This window comes from Alligator mississippiensis, chromosome 2 (genome assembly GCF_030867095.1).
Source record: "Alligator mississippiensis isolate rAllMis1 chromosome 2, rAllMis1, whole genome shotgun sequence".
NCBI lineage: Eukaryota > Metazoa > Chordata > Crocodylia > Alligatoridae > Alligator > Alligator mississippiensis.
The window spans coordinates 231,850,457-231,869,742 of record NC_081825.1 but is presented as its reverse complement, the minus strand read 5'-3'; the positions used below and the strand labels follow the sequence as shown (position 1 = coordinate 231,869,742).

The 19,286-nt window shown below is 44.4% G+C and overlaps 1 long non-coding RNA gene across 2 annotated transcripts in view; it reads right to left on the bottom strand.

Moving 5' to 3' along the window:
- LOC102568852 (uncharacterized) overlaps positions 1–19,286 on the bottom strand; it is an 83,146-nt gene that overhangs the window by 56,423 nt on the left and 7,437 nt on the right. Inside the window, exons 2-3 of one of the 2 annotated variants that reach the window (XR_001372704.3) lie at positions 19,079–19,207; positions 8,999–17,647 (exon numbers count right to left, since the gene is read on the bottom strand). This is a non-coding gene — a long non-coding RNA (uncharacterized LOC102568852). Of the gene's footprint in view, positions 1–8,998; positions 17,648–19,078; positions 19,208–19,286 lie in introns of those variants that run through there. The other variant, XR_002086834.2, reaches the window with a different exon arrangement.

The following is a 19,286-nucleotide window of genomic DNA, read 5'->3' as shown; positions in this document are numbered from 1 at the left end:
TAAAACATACATCAAAGATGAGTTTGAATTAAATTTTAAATAAATCAAAAGATAGTAAAGATTAAAAATCCAGTTAGGACACCCAAACTAATTTACCCTTGCCCTGTTATGATGCTGTACTACAGCCCTGTGATTAGTGAATTAATGTTTGTAGCCCCAAATTAAGATAAGGGCATATGAGGCATTTTTAAGAGCATATTTTTTCTCTTTTTTTAAAACCATATTCTAAGTTTGGTTGTGGCAGCTCCTTGATGATCTTAGGGGCCCTTCAGTCTTGGGGAATGCTCCAACACATCTCTACCAGGCATCTGCCTCCTGTACAATGCTGAAGCAGAACATAAGGAGCAGATAATGAAAGATTTGGGCCCAATATGCTCTGAAATGCCATGCTAGTTTGTAGAGGAAGATAAGAAAATAGTGGATTGAGACTTCTTTTAGAGATTATTTTAAATGATTCTTATAAATAATCCACCCCAAGGGTACTGAGATGAGAGGTAAGCAATTCTCCATTGATATGTGGTCTCCCTGTGGTGGCAGGATTCTCAGCATCGTTTGAACCACCCCTCCTGTAGACCTTTGAGATTATAGAGTATTACTGGTCATTGGCGGCGGGGGCCCCCGGGGGACCCCCACCACCACCACTCAGCCACCTGGTACCCCCCAGACTCAGGAGGCACCAGTCGCACATGGTTACTGGTAAGAACAGGAGTTCTGGCCATTTTGTTCTGACCATATAGTGATGGGGAGAATTGCATCCTGCCTCCACAGGCTGCTCATGCAAATGCATATGGCTACATTTTCTTTCTGCATTTACTGCCATGTATTCTAGTCCTTGCATGACTGGTGGTGGTCTGAATATTTACAAGGTGCCTGTATCTCTAAAACTACAGTGTTACTATTTTGATGTGGAAGATAAGTCTGACTGATGTGTAGTTCTGTTCTAAGCTCTTCATTATCCTCAGCTAACCTCTCAAATGAGTTAGTCCTCCCACTCTCATCTCATTTATCTGTGGCATCTATGTGGCATCAGTTGCTAGAGTATGTTGCTTCTGATGTGTCACCTTTGTGAGGATGGGCATTATCCAAGAGCTCCAACTTTCAGATCCCAGCAGGTCCCCATAATAACTAGCTTGGAACTACAGCCAAAAAGAGTTGCTTGCAGATACATTTCCAAACCTTGGGCACTACTCTGTTGATGTCAGATTAAAGATCTGGTGACCATCTATAAACTCACTAGGGGGGACCAGAACGGTTTGGGGGAGACCTTGTTTCCCCTAGCACCCCCCCCCCCCCCGGGATAACAAGGAATAACGGCCACAAGTTGTTGGAGAGTAGGCTCAGATTAGACATCCATAGGAACTACTTCACAGTTAGGGCAGCTAGGATCTGGAACCAACTTCCAAGGGAAGTGGTGCTGGCTCCTACTCTGGGGGTCTTTAAGAAGCGGCTTGATGCCTACCTGGCTGGGGTCATTTGAGCCCAGTTTCCCTCCTGCCCAGGCAGGGGGTCGGACCTGAAGATCTACAAGGTCCCTTCTGACCCTACTTCTATGATTCTATAAGATACCCAGCTCCTTCTCCACCCTTGGGCCCAGACAATGAGAAGGGGAAAGAGAAAGGGGCCTGTCTGAAATGCAGAGGGGCAAGGAACTATGTCAGGGGAGATGACAAGGGGCATGAATAGGCAACTGGGATGAAGCATGGGGTGATGAGGACTGGGATGAGAAGGGGAGAGGGGAGACTGAAACCCAAACATGGTAAGAGTACCCACAAAAATATTCTTCCTTAAAGCAAGGCTGTCCAACCAGTGGTCCATGAGGGATTAAGTTGCAGACCCCAGCCAGGCTCCTGCTGGCTCATCCCAATGATCCAGCTGCAACAGCAGCCAAAGTCTCCAGGCTTCCCCTCCCTCCTCTGGCTTTCATGCTTGCCCTAGCCCCAGGGAGCAGGGGAGTGCAGTGAGGCATTGGCTGGGGGAGTTGAGGGTGAGTCTGGTGCGGTGCAGTGGGGGTGAGAGAGTGCACATGGTGCAAGGGTGGGGCAGGAGAGCCCACACAGGAGCACAGTACAGCAGTGAGGGTTGGTGGGGGGAGTATGCTCTGCAATGGAGGGGGCACATGGTGCAGCAGTGGGGGGGAAGTACATCTGTGCAGTGTGGAGCTTGGGTGGGGGGGAGCTGTGCCTCACCCTGGAGCAGACCCTGGCCACTCAGAAGTTTGACTGACCAGCCCTAGAGCCTGGGACAAAACCCAGGGCTTCTGAGTCTCACCATTCCTCTGCTGGCAACAAGTAAGCATGAAATCCTTTAGCAAAATGTCTGCCTCATCTTCCTCCTGGAGCTGGCCTTTATCATGGATAACAAGCTACTAGTACAGTCAGGCCCAAGATCTGTGCAGCAGAGTTAAAGGTTGCAACCCTGCTGATGAAATGTGTAGGTGTCAGTTTGATTCCATGTTATGGAATTTCTGGTGGTTTTCTTTTCACATTGCTCTTATGGCTCACAACAGGAGTTACACATTAAATAAATTATGTTAAAGGACACTATTTAAGTTGCAAAATTAATCACTTGGAAGTTAAGAAATGCCAGAATGAAGGTTACCTGTGCAACCTGTATTTTCCTGTCTTTTGTGAGAACCCTGTCTCATTCAGTGCACAGAAAGGATGGCATTTGGAAAATAAATCTGGGTTGAGTATAGAATAAGCTTTTGTCTGTAGGCTCCCTACTTCATTTGTTGTATAAGTTGGAAAGTGTGTATTGAAGGAAGCTAAGGGACTGTAGGACCAGAAAGACGCTGCTCTAAAGGATGCTGTTCTGTCAGTCTCTAGCACAGACTGCCTATGTGAAGCTAGGCACATGACTTAAACCAGACTCTATCTGATCCTCACTGAAATACCAGGGGTCTGCTCTGCAGCAGTGCTGAGTACTCACAGTTGCAATGGCAGTCAGTAGCAGTTCAGGCGTGCTTTGACAAATAAGGTGTTATAAAATGGCATTTGTCTGGCATGATTCTAATGCGTGCCACATTTATGGGAACAGGCATTGTCCAAGAGCTCCAGTTCTCAGAATACAGCAGGTAAAGCAATACCTAGCCTGGAACTGTAGTAAGAGTGTTACTGTGGTAAGAGGGTTGCAGATACATTTCCAAAAATTGAGTGTAAATCTACAGTATCTCTGAAAAATCCTCTGCTAAATCCCCTGAAAAATCAGGCCCCAGACATCTCAAATTGGGCACCTAAAAATTAATGTACATCTGTGACACTTGTGGCTCTGTGTCACAGTTTCTCATTTGATAAATCAGGATAATCATCTCACAGGGGTGTTGTGTAGATTCACTAATGCTTGTGAAGCATTCAGACCCTGTGGTGAGGAGCACCACAGAAAAGTTTGTGAGGACATTACTGTAATAGTGTTGCCTTCCATAATAGTAGGGTCACACACACTGAATGAGGAGGATAAACTGAAAAACAAACAAACCAGTGCTTAGTTGTTCATCAAATGAGCCTTGTCTTGGGCACTAAATGAAGCAGGTGTGGAACACAATCTTGTCACTAGGGCTGTATCATAGCACAGAGGCACAAGGGCTGCCTATACATATGCATGGAGGTGGGAGGGGAGGCATTTTAATTAAGGTGGGTCCCAGGCAGCCGCTCTAATTAAAACAGCATAGCATCACATGTATTAAGTCCCTCCATGTTTAGAAATGGCTATGGGACACTTTATTTAAACCTCATTCGACAAGGTTTAGTTAAAGCACCCCATGGCCATTTTTAAACATGCAGGCGCTTAATACATATGCTGCTGTAGCAATGCTGCAGGGCTCTAATTAGAACACAGAACAAATTCAGTTAATCAAGCTTTCTCCGATGTACTCTAATTAGAATGCCAATGAGCAGATGTACAGGCAGCCAAGGAGGCTATAGTAAGGTTGAAAAAACAATACTGGCATTTCCAAACTTCAGTATTCAACTATACCACCCTTACAACCTTATCATGTAACACTTTGTATATAAAAGCATAGACACTATATTTAGATTGATGTATGTATATAACAAAGAGGTGGATTCCTGCTTTCCATTCAAAACTCAACTCTATTGTGACTATGGAACCACAATCAGCACCTCTATAATCCAGATATAGGTGCTATTTTTACCTTTTGCTGGAGAGGAACAAAGTGTCAGATTCCAGGATTACATTTAGCTAGGGTACCACAACAGCTAAGGCTGGCTCTAAATCTTTTCACACTGGGTAATATCCTTGCTCTGCATCCATTGCTCTGTACATTCCATACATAAGCAAGCTGACAAACCAGTCAACACTGCATTCACTCACAGGTCAGCACTTGTGATTAGGATCAAAACAGGCCCAGGTAGGCCTGAAGCAAGCACTCTTGCTGGAGTGCTAACAGAGTCACTAGCTCCACTCCATAGTGTAGTGTAAACATTACCCATAATTCCCTTTATTGACTCTCATTACAAGCCCCCTCCAGAGCTCTGTCCTCCTGCTCCCTACACTGAGGGTCACGAGCTGAGACCAACAGACAGGTGCCAAACGTGGCTTTGTATCTTTGTACAGCAAGCCTGCCAGAGGTCAGTGCACGCCTCCTTAAACAAACAGGGATCCACGCCAGTTAATAAATCATTTACAAGGAGAAGTCAGAAGCAAAGAACTAGATTAACCAGGTCATGGGGTGTCCCAAGGGAATGACGTGTCAGTAGAGTTGAAACAGCAGATATTGAAGCTGCAATTAGCTAGCCTCCCATGTGCTAGCCACAATTCATGGAAGTCCTTGGAAGCAGAGATGGTAAGAGATGGGGAAAAAAAGTCATGAGCTCATCCTATCCATCTCCAAGTCAATTCAACTGTTCCCTGCTATACATTCTCTAGGGTATTGTAGAGCAGTTTTAAATGACTCAAGCAATAGCATTTCCACCACTGCCTTTGGGAAAATTTCACCCACCTGACCTGATACACCTCACTGACTAGAAGTTTCTCCTGGAATGCAGGTTATTCTGGGAGGTAGAGAGTTATTCCAAAGACAAAAGGAAAAGGAAGTGCTTGATGGAAGAGACTTAATCTGCCTCATCTGACTTAAATGTGCAAAACATTATAGTCTCCAAGTGAAAACTATTATGTGAACTCACTGCAATTTATGGGTCTTATTTTGGTCTCACACCCATTTACACCAGAGAAATTCCATTAACATCATGGAGTGGAAAGATGGTCAGTGTTTAAGGTGCTACCATGGAACCTGGGAGACCAGGGGCTAATTTCCCTGCTCTACAGCAGACTTCATGCATGTCCTTAGGCAAGTCACTTATGGTCCAGGTCCCAGTTCTCCCACTGTAAAATGTGGATAATAGCCAATACCCTGCCTCACTGGGAGGATGAATTAAAGAGATGCAACTGTAATTGTGACTATATATGAGCACATAAGATAGCTAGGTATTGTTTTACCTTGACAAAAATCTGAATCAGATTCAGTGTCCATTAGAGAATTTCCAGTGGTGGGTAGAAGAGGGTGGAAATCAAGATCTTAGTCTTTGCTGATGTTTATTAACCATTGCAATGCATCCTCTCATCACTTCAGTTGTTCCTCTACCCTCAAAGAAACTGTTTCCATGGGCAAGTCATTTCATCTCTTTGTGCCTCATTTTTGCTGCCTGTATATAGGATGATGCCAAGCCAACCTACTTCAAAGGATCAGCTCTAAATCTTTTAGAGTGCATTGAGAGCCTTCTGCTATGGCAACAAGCTGGGCCTACTGTCTGTACTCAGACTTCATGGAATCTGCAGGCTGGAAACTCACTACCAGCTTCTGATACAATTAAAAAGAAAGATGATTACTGAATTCAACATGTCAAGTTGTGCAGCTGTTAGCATTTACTGTGTTACAGTTTACCACCATTGTCCTGCACACACTAGCTTTGGTTTGAGCTTGGTTGGTTGTGAGGGTTTTTTGGATTGAGTTTTTAGGAAAAAAAGCAGCAAAGCATGAAAACCAGTCTACAAGGATGGCATGAACTTTGGAAAGGGATCTGAGAAAAAAGGTGTAGGTCAAATTCTGTGCCTTGGCCAGGTCCCTTTAATTGTTGTCTGATACTAGCCAGATGACCTATTATGCCCCTTTCACTGTGGAAGGATAAGAGCAGGTAACATCCAGTAACATTTTAACTATAATGAGATTAACTCTCTGCCAGTTCAACAACAGAGTCTCTACTGTTTCTTTGGCTGAAAGATGCTGACTGAAGTATCTGCCACATGCTAACCCACACTCCCCCCCACCAACTGCAATGCCTCCCAGTCTCCCCATTTAATGCTTCCACTGTAAGGATCAGCAACTCTGACTGATGCAGAGGAGACACCCCAGCAATCTGTTGCTGCGTCATCATCGCTGACACTCTCAAGGTTTCAAGCTGTAGTGGAGCCAGACCTAAGGCTGTTGGGGAAGAAGCTAACTTAGATCATGCCTATTCCTTGGGTGGGGGGAAGGGTGTTGTTTCTACAATTGGGGGAATATTAGCCAGTTGCTTATTTCCACCACTCCCAAAGCAACTTCTTAAGAGGAGGCTGGACAGATATTTGGCTGGGGTGTTATGACCCCACACTCGTTCCTGACTGGGGCTGGGAGTCGGACCTGATGATCTGTTTAGGTCCTTTCTGACCCTAAGCACTATGAAACTGTGAAACACAGCGTGACTGAGGCGGAGTCTCAAGGTAGGTGGAACAGCCAGGACAGCTTTTTGAACTGTCTAGACCTGGTGGCTGGGCACTGAGGAAAAACACATGCTCCCACTGTCATGCCCTCCTCATGCCTCCGAATTCTACCTGAGGGCCTGACTGGGGGCTCCCTGAATCAGTGGGAGTTTTGCCATCACCGTAAGCAGGTGCAAAATCTAGCCCTAGTGGCCAGGTTCAAAGCCCACAAAAATCATAGGGATTCTTTCTGCAGACTTCCATATGGGCTTTGGGTCAGGCCTTAAATGTGGAGAGAGACCAAAGCCACCATGCAAATCAGCCCAGCCAGGGGAAAGAGTTGCACAAAGGTTAAAACTGAAGAGCAGCACTGGCCTTAATTATTCATTTAAAAAGAAAAAAATTATATGGATTTTTTTTTTTTGCTGGGAATTGTGGCCTCCTCTGCAGTGTTATGAACCTGATTACAACAGCATCCTGTTGGTGCCTGAGAACCAGACAGTCAGACTGGCCAGTTTCACTATGTGAAACTGACTAATCAGGCCAGTCCGATGAGATCAAGATGAGTGAAATCATGCACAATGTAAACAGCATGAAAAACAAATTAGGTGTATATATGCTTTTTACTCTATGGGGATGGGGGATGAAAATAATGCTGGCAAGGACTTAAAAAAGAAACAGCATATGAGTCAAATATTTAGCAATGACTAGTAATTTGGCATCCAACTTCAGCCACATTAAAATTAGGGTCTAATTTTCAGAACCCCACAATTCACTAGGCCTTTTTTGAACACTGAGGCCAAGATTTTTTTTTTTTTTGCTTGATACTGTTCTGAGGGTTATTTTCATCACATAGAATCAACTGCCACAGTTTCATGAAGCTGCATTTCTGACCTCGGTCACTTGCACCAGAATTGAGTAGAATGGAAATTAATTTGGGTCTAGAAGAGGGGCACACAGAACTTGTTAGAGAGAGAACAGAACTTGTAGGGAGAATACTTGCAGCTAAACTGAAGCAGCTTGTGCCTTGTGCCATGCAAAGTGCAAGCAGAGTGACTGATTTTCAGGATTCTCTCCTTCATTCTGCAGGAGACACAGTGTGCTGAGTTTATTTTAGGCACAATGACATCATAAAAATGATGACACCATCATGCAGCACTAGGACAACATTATGATGTTAAGCTGTAACTGTTGAAATAATAACTGTTGCCCCACTGAATGAGTGGATAGCAACTCTATGGGGTTGGAATCTCCATTAGGAAAAAATGATGGGCTGGAGTGCGGACAAGTGACTAGAGCTGCAGGATGAGAAGCGGGTTCTAGTCCTGCCTCTGCTGTTCTGTAACCTTATCTTTCTTCCATTTGTAAAAAAAGGGATGGTAATATTACCCTACTTTATGGGAGGATTAATACATGTTTACAAAGTATTTTAAGTGCACTGAATTGGAGATGGGCCTGTGCAGAACACACTAGTAAGTACTACTATAGTGAGAAGGAATTTGGTTTCAGTTCCTTGGGGCCAGCTTTCAATGCTATTTCACTGCATAACTTCTACTAAATCCATCAGAGTAGTGTGTTCAGGAAAATACTAATTTCACTCAGTTGAAATGAAGGTAATTGAGAAAGTTCCTCAGTAGAGAAACAGAGAAAGAATGCTTGATCTATTGTCAGATAATTTTAAAGCCCTCATTAAAAGGAAAATAAAATGATTTTTTTCCCCCACAAAAAGAATAGAATAAATGAACCATGACCAAATCATTTAAACATGGTACTGAGAGCTCAAGTTTCACTTCCTAAATGGGAAATAGAACAGAGAAGTGAATCCCCTTGAAATAAAAGTGAAGTTAATAACGGGACAACTTTAGCTGCTTGCCACATCCTGTGTATGCTGATCTTCTGTTTATAGTTGGCAGGAGTCCCTCTAAAATCTTCTTTACAAACTTAACTCTTCACTGAGCTAAATGGCACCAAGTGTGCTACGTAAACACCCACATACATTTCCCCACTAGCTCTCCTTTCTAGAACTATGGGGTTATGAAGTTCCGATCGCTCTCTTGAGCTGACCTTCACCCCCTCCCTGCCCCACACACATCCTTCTACTCCTCCTCTTTGCATAATCTTTCTGTCACACACAAACACGAACAGTCACTCCTTACATAACCTCTCATTCTTACAAATACACCATTTCTAATGTAATTTAGTACGCAACCACATGCACACACGCACACTGGCACCCCCCCACAGTCTCCACCAGCACCCATCCACAATGCACAAACACTTTGGTATAAAAACACAAGGCGAAAAATAAGTGTTCCACAAATGTAATTCGACTGTAACTGAAATCTTATTCAGCAAAACCATATGAACCAGATATATCTTCATTGCTGCTCTACTGTGTTGTTACTACAACAGATTTAGGTGTGGGGTCTGGGGCTTCTGCTCCCTCAGGAAAAGCAGCTTGGTCTGGCATATACAAAGTGTCTCAGTTGTCCAGAATAGTTCTTTTTATTATTTCAGGCCAAAAACAGAACACGCAGACTGGAAGGTAATTCACTCATATTAGCTATCATGGGGGGCAAGTGTTAATTCCAATATTTCTCAGGTACTTAACATGGCACGATGGGCTTGTTCATGGATCCCAGGATACAAGGTTTTGTCTCAGGGAAATACAAGATCTGTTTTTAGCCTCAGTTTCTTTTTTGGTTCCCATTTCTGCTGCCTTGCTGATTGCTGCTTCTTATCACTATAGATGAGCATGGCAGTCTTCCTTTTGGTAACAGCTCTACTCGTTTGACCAGCTTCACATGAGAGACCATCCGTTCATCCATGCAACGGTCCCTCAGCCACTGGAGTGGCACTCACCACTGTGCTGGCTTCTTTTGGAACCATGTGCATTTGTAACAGATACATTTATCACCACTATGCCTGGAGCTCATATCTACTTTATCCATCAAGGACATTAAAAGTGACCAAGAGGTCTCTCTTGATCCACAGCTCCTGGCATGTCTGAACTTGTGAAGAGCAGCACACATCCATCAAGCTATGTGACCATTTAAATGCAGTTGAAGAGCTAACAATATCCACAGACTGCATGCATCAGTAACAAGCAGCAGGCATACTGCCTTACTGAAAGAGGCAGATTGGAAGGAAGTGAAGGGCACCGGGCTTCTGGACTCAGATGTTCTTATTTTTTAAATTAGTTTAGCTGTAAAGAAGGCTGCTGGATCAACAGGCCTGGAAAAAGAGGCTGTACATTCATAGACTATCTATAGCAAGGTCTATAGCTGTGTAGACTTCCCCTGAGTGACTCACAGGAGTTCAAGCATCATGTAATTTCAGTCTTCAGGGCTAAGGCTGACCGTGAGGACAGCAGTCAGAGAAAGAAGGATGTCAACTGGGGAAGTGGTTACGTGCACACAGGTTCATCATGAAATGAATTTGCCCTTTGGCCAAAATTTAATTTCATGTATGCCACTAGATGGTAACAGTTTCCTCTTGCTGTCAGCTTGGCCTAGGCTTGAGGGAGAGAGCTAAAAGGGAAGTATTTCCCTATCTCACAGACAGCCTCCATAGAGTCCAGCTGTGAACACTAAGCTCTGAACCCATGTAAGTCACTTGCCAGGAGATACTTTGCTCTCTACAAGGCAGCAAGTTGGGATTTTCCAAACTAGGGTTTGAAAGCTACCACTCCATGCTTTTTAGCATGGCTAAAGCCCAAACATTCAAAAACACATGAGCCAGGTCCCAAAACATCAGGAGTAGCCTAACAAGCATTGGAATTGGAAAACTAAGACACCTGGGTTCTTTTTGTATTTGCCTTTTGGTTTCTGAGTCTCCTAGAAGGATCACAATTTCAAGTTTTCTGCCACATTGAAAGCTAGAAACTTGCTTTTTTAAAGACATGTGAGTCTCACATAATCACCTGACTCCTGGACCTTAATCTTTAATAGAACTAGTATATATTTGGAGTCTCTCAGTAAAATGTTGAAAGTTGCCCTTCCTTTCCTTATAGCGGCATAACACAAGCTGCATTCTCCAGGTAGCTTGTAATTTACATTTATGCAGCGTCTTTCCTCATCTGCTTGGCAGAACAGATTTACCATTGAAACAGAGCTGTCTGTGAGCAGGAGCTGAAGCATCCAGTATAACTATACAACAGATTAAGGCAGTAAAGAACCCTGTGTCCATCTGAAGCAATTTAGGTAGCAGATAATAATTAGCTAAGCAGAAATTCAGCCAAGGCTCCAGGACTTTTGCTGACAGGTAGTCAGAACATCAGGCTTATTTCTCATCCAAAAGTCTGCTGCTCCAGCAACCTACCACCTCTCACATCTTTCCATGACACTGTTTCATTACCAAGTAAGAGGGAAGAATACCATATACTGATCCCCCAGCAGCTTGGCTGTGATGCCCTGAATTTTTTTTGCGGTGGGGAAAGAAACAATGCACTTCTCCAGCATTGCCAAAATACAACCTGGCACTATTTCTTTTCCCTTCTCCCATTTATTATGCCTTTTATTTGGCCTACGGATCAGTTGTTTCACAAATAATCCAGTTTCTCATTAATCCTTTTATGCATTCCTCAAATTCACGTGACTTACCCTTTATTACATCAGGCTGTACCATACAATAGCTTCACCTGGAAGCCAACTTTTAGTTTAAAAAAAAAAAAGAGCCTGTCCCAAGTGACATACTCGGGTGGATCAAAGTATGCTTGAAACCTCTGAATGACATTAACTAGCAGTCTTCAGGCCCCTTCATGTACCATCTGGAATGTATGATAGCTACAGTCTTTGCAACAGTCATATACAGCAGTGTGGAGGATTTCATTCTTCTGCCATGCCACTTACTTCCAGGAAAACATGGAAACAAGTCCATTTCCCAACCACTGACTTTTAATGAAGCACTCTGCTGGCTACATTTGCTCCATTTGTCACAGAGCAGTGACAGGAGCTATACCAGCCACAAGAGCTGATGGGTGCAGCAGCATAATCCTTTATCCCAGATGCCGTACTCGTTCTTCACACTCAGCTTGCTGTTGTTTTAAAGTGCATTGGCCATTTCCCTCTGATCTGTACAAATTCAGCATTTCTCTTTCTTATGTGTCTTCATTGAATTAAGAAGACAGTGGGGTTATAGCTAAGGACCTACTGAAATCGCGATTTCGTGGATTTTTGCGGAAATTACAAAATCCAGCATTGCCCATAAAATTGGGCAATGTCCGCAAAACCTGTGTGGGGGGGGGAAAAACTTACTACAAATAAAATGCTAGCTCCCCAGAGATGGCTTGATATGGCTGCCACCCCCATCCTTCAGCACTGATTGGCTGAGAGGGCTGCCTCTTGTGCGGCCCCACTCCTCTCCACCAATCGGTGACAAGGGGTGGGGCCACACAACAGACCGCCCTCATAACGAATCAGTGGCAAAGGGGCAGGATCATATGATGGACAGCCTTTGCAACCAATCAGCAGTGAGGGACAGGGCCACCGGGACCTCTTGCCAATTAGCGGGGGGCGGACCCCAGTACAATCAGCCCATGAAAATGGCGGCCAGCCCTACAGTCTCCTTGTAAAATAAGTAAGCTGTCTCTTCAATTTGGGCAAGACCCCTGGCTATAGCAAATCAAATTACTTTTATTTTTCTCTCTCTATGGATTTTAGCTGAGAACACATTGTTTCTCTATATAATACTTTTTTTCTATTCTGTGGAGTTCAGATACTAGGGTGATGGATGCAGTACAAATGCCTTACGAGCCTAATGCATGGAGTTACACACTGGTAATGCAGTAACTGTGTTAGGCAGGTGCAGCAACCATTACAAATGCATCAAAAGATCATACGTTACCTGGAACAATGCTGAAAGACAGAATATTAACCCAAACATCTGTTTCACCTCCACAATGTGCTTCAGAATTGCTAACTTCCTCTTGTACAACCCAAACAAATACAAGCATCCAAACACCCTTATTAATGGTATTTGTTATTTTATGCCCTCAGCAAGGGCATTCGGGAGTGCCTGAGGACTAAAAGGAGGGCGTACAACCAGTGGAAGGGAGGAGCTATCACCAAGGAGGAGTACTCCTCCTCGGCCCGGGAGTGTAGGAGGGCTATTAGGAAGGCCAAGGCAGAGATGGAACTCAGGCTAGCGTCCAGGATTAAGGGCAACAAAAAGTCCTTTTTCAAGTACACTGGGAGCAAGAAGGGCACCAGGCAATGTAGGGCCCCTGCAAGACACAAATGGTAATCTGGTGGCCATGCCAGACAAGAAAGCTGATATTTTTAACAGTTTCTTTGCCTCTGTTTTCTTGAACAGGGACTCGGATATCCCACCTACCAGAGGTAGGGACAATCTCGGGGATAGCTCTGTCAGGCCTTCAGTCGGTACAGATGTAGTTAGGGATCTTCTGGAAGGGCTAGACATTTTTAAATCTGAAGGTCCAGATGCCCTCCACCCAAGGGTGTTCAGGGAGCTGGCAGGGGTCATCGCGGAGCCCTTGGCCCAGCTGTATGAGCATTCATGGTCATCTGGCCAGGTGCCAGGGGATTGGAAACTGGCTAATGTGGTCCCAATTTTCAAAAAAGGGAGGAAGGAGGACCCAAGTAACTATAGGCCTGTAAACCTCACCTCGGTGCTCAGGAAGATCTTGGAGAGAATCATCAAGGAGCACATCTGTGGGGGGCCTGCAGGGGAGATCATGCTCAGGGGCAATCAGCATGGGTTCATCAAAGGCAGGTCCTGCCTGACCAACACGATTGCCTTTTATGGCCAAGTAACTAAATCCTTGGACGATGGTGTCGCCGTGGACGTAGTCTTTCTAGACTTTAAGAATGCCTTTGACACTGTCTCCACCCCATCCTCATCAATAAATTAAGCGACTGCGGCATTGATGCCTACACAGTTGGATGGGTAAAAAATTGGCTGATGGGGTGCACCCAGAGAGTAGTGGTGGATGGGTTGTACTCAACCTGGCGAGATGTAAGCAGTGGAGTACCCCAGGGCTCAGTCCTTGGGCCCACATTGTTTAACAACTTCATCAGCAACTTGGACGAGGGGGTGGAAAGCACGCTGTCCAAGTTTGCTGATGACACTAAGATGTGGGGCGAGGTGGATACACTTGAAGGGAGAGAGAGGCTGCAACTAGATATAGACAGACTACAAAAGTGGGCAGATGAGAATAGGATGGGGTTCTATGCAGATAAATGCAGGGTGCTGCACCTTGGGAGAAGGGATCCATGGCATACATACAGGCTGGGGAGTTCACTGCTTGAAAGCACAGAGGTGGAACAGGATCTTAGAGTCATTATTGACTCCAAGATGAACATGAGCTGCCAATGCCAGACCACAGCCAGCAAGGCCAGCCATACCTCATCATGCATCCAAAGATGCATCTCAAGCTGGTCGAGAGAGGTGATACTCCCCCTCTATGTGACTTTGGTCAGGGCGCAGTTGGAGTACTACATCCAGTTCTGGGCGCCAGACTTCAAAAGGGATGTGGCCAGCCTGGAGAGGGTTCAGAGGAGGGCCACCCGCTTGGTGAGAGGGCAGCAGAACAGGCCCTACGAGGAGAGACTGAAGGACCTGAACCTGTTGAGCCTCAGTAAGAGAAGGCTGAGGGGAGACCTGGTAGCTGCCTACAAACTCATCAGGGGAGATCAACAGCGAATAGGCAGAGCCATTTTCTCCCCAGCACCACCTGGGGTGACAAGGAACAATGGTAATAAGCTGATGGAGAATAGGTTTAGGTTAGAGATCAGGAGGCAATATTTTATAGTTAGGGTGGCCAAAATCTGGAACCAACTTCCCAGGGAAGTGGTCCTCGCCCCTATCTTGGGCAAATTCAAGAGGAGGTTGGCTGATCACCTGTCTGGGGTCTTGTGAACCCAGCATTCATTCCTGCCTGTGGCAGGGGGTCAGGCTAGATGATCTATCCAGGTCCCTCCTGACCCTAGCTACTATGCTATGCTATGCTATGCGTCTCTCTTATAATTCCTCTCCCTGGCAAAGAGAATAGCTTACAACAGTGAATTACTGGAGTGGTGAAGTGTCCCATAGGTGAATTAAGTTTATTACACTAGACTCCTACTCTATTTTTTCCTATCCTCTCTGATCAAGTTTTTCATCGATGATGGAACTTCTCAGCCAGGTACAGACATTACATCTTTACCCGGTATAAAGGACTGGAAACCAGTCTCTACCCATAACAGAACAGAAGTTTGGCACACAGACCGGTTTAAAAATGGTGGAACCCTGTCTAAGATTTGCACCTCCACCAAAGGGCGAATGGGTGTTCCATTTGCTACCAATCTAAACTATGCTGCTTACAGAAAACCATATAAATTAGACTGATTCTGCCTCAGGCTTCTTAAATGTCCGTATCTAGTCCTGATATCATCCCTTGGTCACCATGTTTTTCTTTTAGACTGTTTATCAAAAAGCCTTTTGAAAGTGTAAATTGATTGTATTCCCCTCTTCTTTTTCTTGATCAGCTGTTTTACTAGTTCAGAAAAGTCAACTGATTAGAGGGGCATGATTCAGCCTCACAAAAAGCGGCATTTATTCATCCCTACCATGTCAGACATTTACTTTGGATGCTTTTTGACCCTGCTCAATTATTTTTCCCAGTACAGAGGTCAGGCATAGGGCTGGATGATTCCTAGAATCTGCAATAGCTCCTTTTACAAACTGGAACCTTCCAGTCTTCCTATCGTACACAGCATCAGAGCTAGACCTTTTGCAAGGCTTTCTGCCAAGGGTTTCGTCCTGCACCACTGAGGCCAGTGAAGTCATCGATTTCAATGGAAACAGGATCAATGTCCTTATCTCATACCTTCTTGAATGGCTATGCAGCAACAGCACCATTACCATTTTCCTTTGGGAGTTTAGTCTAGTGGCCAGTTGCTCCTTCCTATTGGAAAACCTCATTTTAATCCATATTCTGTGCTTTATAAATAGTTATTTACTAACTTCTCTATAATAAGATAGTGCTTCTGATATTTAGAGAGGAATAGCCTTCAGAAAGCCCATTTCTTTTTCCTTGTTGAGACAAGTGGTATGCTACTCACAGCAAGGGACTAAGAGGCAGAAATGGAGATTTTCTTCTTGGCTCTGTTACTGACCTGCTATATTATCTTGGGCAAGTCACTTAAGGCCAGATCTGAGAGGCCTCAGGCACCTTTGGTACTGCAATACCTACATTTTAGGTCCCCCAGTATGGAATCCCAAACCTTATGTTAGTTAGGCAGTGCATGGGGGACCAAACCAGCCAGCATGTTGAACAGGGAGCTGCTTGAAGTCACATGCCTAGCATTTAAGCACCTAAAGCCAGGAAACAGGCATGATGAGCACAGCAGTACATCTGGAATCCTGCGCCTCCCTGGGGCTCAGGCACCTGAGTGCTGCAGGAGATGACTCCATCCAGTTCGAACCCCAGCCCAAAACCCCTCCCTGAAGATGGATACCTACTACCTATGCCTCGTATTTCAAAGAACTGCCCAGGGCTCACTCATTTTCTTTTAAAGAACATATGCTGGTGGTGTCACGCCCTCTAATGCAGGAGCTCAGTGGGCAGACCACTTACTCAGGACAAAGAAAACCCACGTTTAAATCCTACCTCAGCCTAGGGAAGTTCATACTCGCCTCCTCTTATTCTGACAGGGGTGGGTCCCCTCCTGAGATACTGCACAGAAAAAAAATTAAAGATTCATTAGAGCACAAGGAGGAGGAATCTGCAGCTGAGTGAGGAGATGCTTGGCTGGGAAGGGAGAGTTCTGCTTCTTGTCCCTCAGGAAAACCTGTTTCTGTATTTCACATGAAGCAGTCATTGGGTACCTGCCCAAAGCAGAACCTGCAGGTGCCTAGGGAACTCTGTGAGCAAAGACTGAAGCACTTATGGAGTTTAAGCACCTCCTGAAGTAGGTGGCAGATGAATGGGGTTTCAGAAATACAATCTTGACTTTTGCCTGAATCCTACTCTAAGCACCTACATCCTTTACTGAATGTAACCTTTAATCTCTTTGTGGCCTGGTTTCCCAGTCTACCCATTCAATCTTCTAAAGGGCTCTGAGAGACTCTTATTAAAAGCCCTATGTAAGTACAAGTGAATATTAAAGTTTAATAGTAGCTTTTTCCAAAGTGTTTATTGTCAGCCTTGTGCCCCTCCCTTTGGAGTTGGTAGAGATTTTCCCATTGACTTCAAGAGGGAGCAATTAGGCCATGTAACCAGACCATACTCTGGAGCGGGCTCCTCAAGTAGGCTGCACTGCTATGTGGCACTTTAGGTGAGCTAATTAGCCACGCTGGCTGGCAGACTCTGCCCTATGCCAATGATCCTGCCTACCTATAGCACTGCTTGCCTATGACTATGCTGCTTCCAGTTGAGGAGGCAGCTTGCTGGAAGCTGCTCTGTGTGTTTGAGGGCACTGCTCTGGAGCATGGTAAGTTTACTGTGTAGACATGGCCTTAGGTTAATGCCAGCTGCTTTCAAAACTCCCAATCTAAATGTATATATTTCCTTTATCTAGCACCTCACTCAAACCTAAATAGACTCTTTCTACTATTTTACCTTTACTTAATGAATCAGTAATTATTTTGAAGAAAACTATTATTTGTTTAGCATGACCTATATAAACCTGAATAGTTGGTGCCATGCCAGTGTTCTGTGCTCTGTGTATTACTGCCTTACAAACATAACCATTGTTTGACTCACAGATCAAAACAAACCGAGCCACGTTGTTTGTCAGTTATTAGATATCTTTTTCCCAAATACTCACACAGCCCTTCTTACAATAACAATAATTATTATTACATACTTCCTTATTATATGCTTGGGCACAGGTAAGCACATTTGCCTTTTTCCCACACATTAGCAGCTTCTCCTGACTCTTATGATTCATCAGTGCTTGTTACTCAACTCCCATGAATTGTCTTTAAACTCCCAGCTGCATTTCATCAAGACCTGCAGATTAAGGCAAAGAGCGTTTATGATTTCTATTGCAGCTGTACACAAAGGCTGCAATCAGGATTGGGGATTCTTTGGGCAAAGTAATATACAAACACATAGGAAGATGTGGACCCTGCCCCCAGGCACTTTATAAATATTTAACTTAAGACTGATAATGTGATATGGAGCCTTTCCAGGGCAGCAGTTCAAATCCAGTCCCAATTGGTAGTGACTCAAGTTTATCATATGATGACTGTGTATTGGCTGAAATTAATTAGGCTGGTGAAGGAAGGGGAGGGGTCCTCAAGCAGTGGCTAGGGTCCACATCAGAAAACCACCACCACAGCTGACAAGAATTGACATCCATTGTTGCCACCTCAACAAAAGAATCCATGCTAAAGCCTCACCTGGAATGCTGGGCCAGATTATCTAAATTATTCCACTATCTTTGAACCACTTCTGTGATACAAAGGACATTGAAAGGTTTGATATCTCCACAGTAGTCACAGAAGCTATGAAAGCCACATCCTATACCAGTCCTCTAGTGCTCCTGGTGTAGGAGGGAAAGCAGAGGTGCCCTCCAGCAGTACACATCTGGCATAGATCATGCTACCTACCAAGCTGTGCACCGAATGAGAACCACTGTCTTGTGAAAGACACATGAGATCATTATAGTTAAAGACTCTATCAAAATGCAGGCATGAGTGTTCAAGAAAAGACAAGACATGAACTTGACTCTCAGCCCAATGCACCTTCCCGCAGGCAAAAATGCATATTGGTGCAGTGGCTTGGAAAGCAAGCCAAGTCAATGCCGTTTTGGAGCATGTGCAGTGCAGTGCAGTCAGAATGCTGAGAAATGAGGGAACAAGTACAGGACAGGTTCTACCATGCATCTTGGGTGGGTTTTTTTAACAGTGGTGAACATTTTTATTCTTCACTAGCACCTCCTCCCTGAGAGAAAAGACCAAGGGTGGAAAACTGTATGAGTTAAAATGTGTCAGTCATACTACCAAGTAATATGACTGATTAGAAATTGGCACGTAGAAGTGCTTTATATTTCTTTGTGGTAATGTTAGACTGATGTTGTTGCTGTGATGGTCCAAGAATTATGCAAGAGGCAAGGATTTCTTTAGGTAATATCTTTGATTGGATGATCTGCATAGTTGGCATAGAGTTAGATAAGCTTCTGAATGCAAGACCCAATGAAGAATGTCTTGCATTTGAAAGCCCCATCACAACTATGCAGTTGGTCCAACAAAAGATATCACCCAAATAAATCCTTGCCTTTTTGTATTTCTTGTACACAGGAGCTTCTGTACAAGTCTAAATTGTAATCAATATAGCACATATGGGTTTGTGACTCTGGGTGCAAGTTTTGGAAATGGGTCTTGAATTTGTGCTGTCTGCTGTGTTCTGAAACTTTAGATTTCCAAGGCACCCACCTACCTGCCTGCTTTCTGGCCTGCCCTCCATCTTGGTATGCAATTTCTGTTTTAATTTGCAGCTGGTACCACTTCCTTGCTCCTGGAGGTTTTACTGTGGTTCTTTCTTTGAGCTGCTGTTGCTTCTTTTGATCTGAAACAAAAGTCATTTAGAGTGAGAGCACGTGTCAGTTTGTGGTGCAGCAAACTGAACAAAGCCTACACTAGTCATG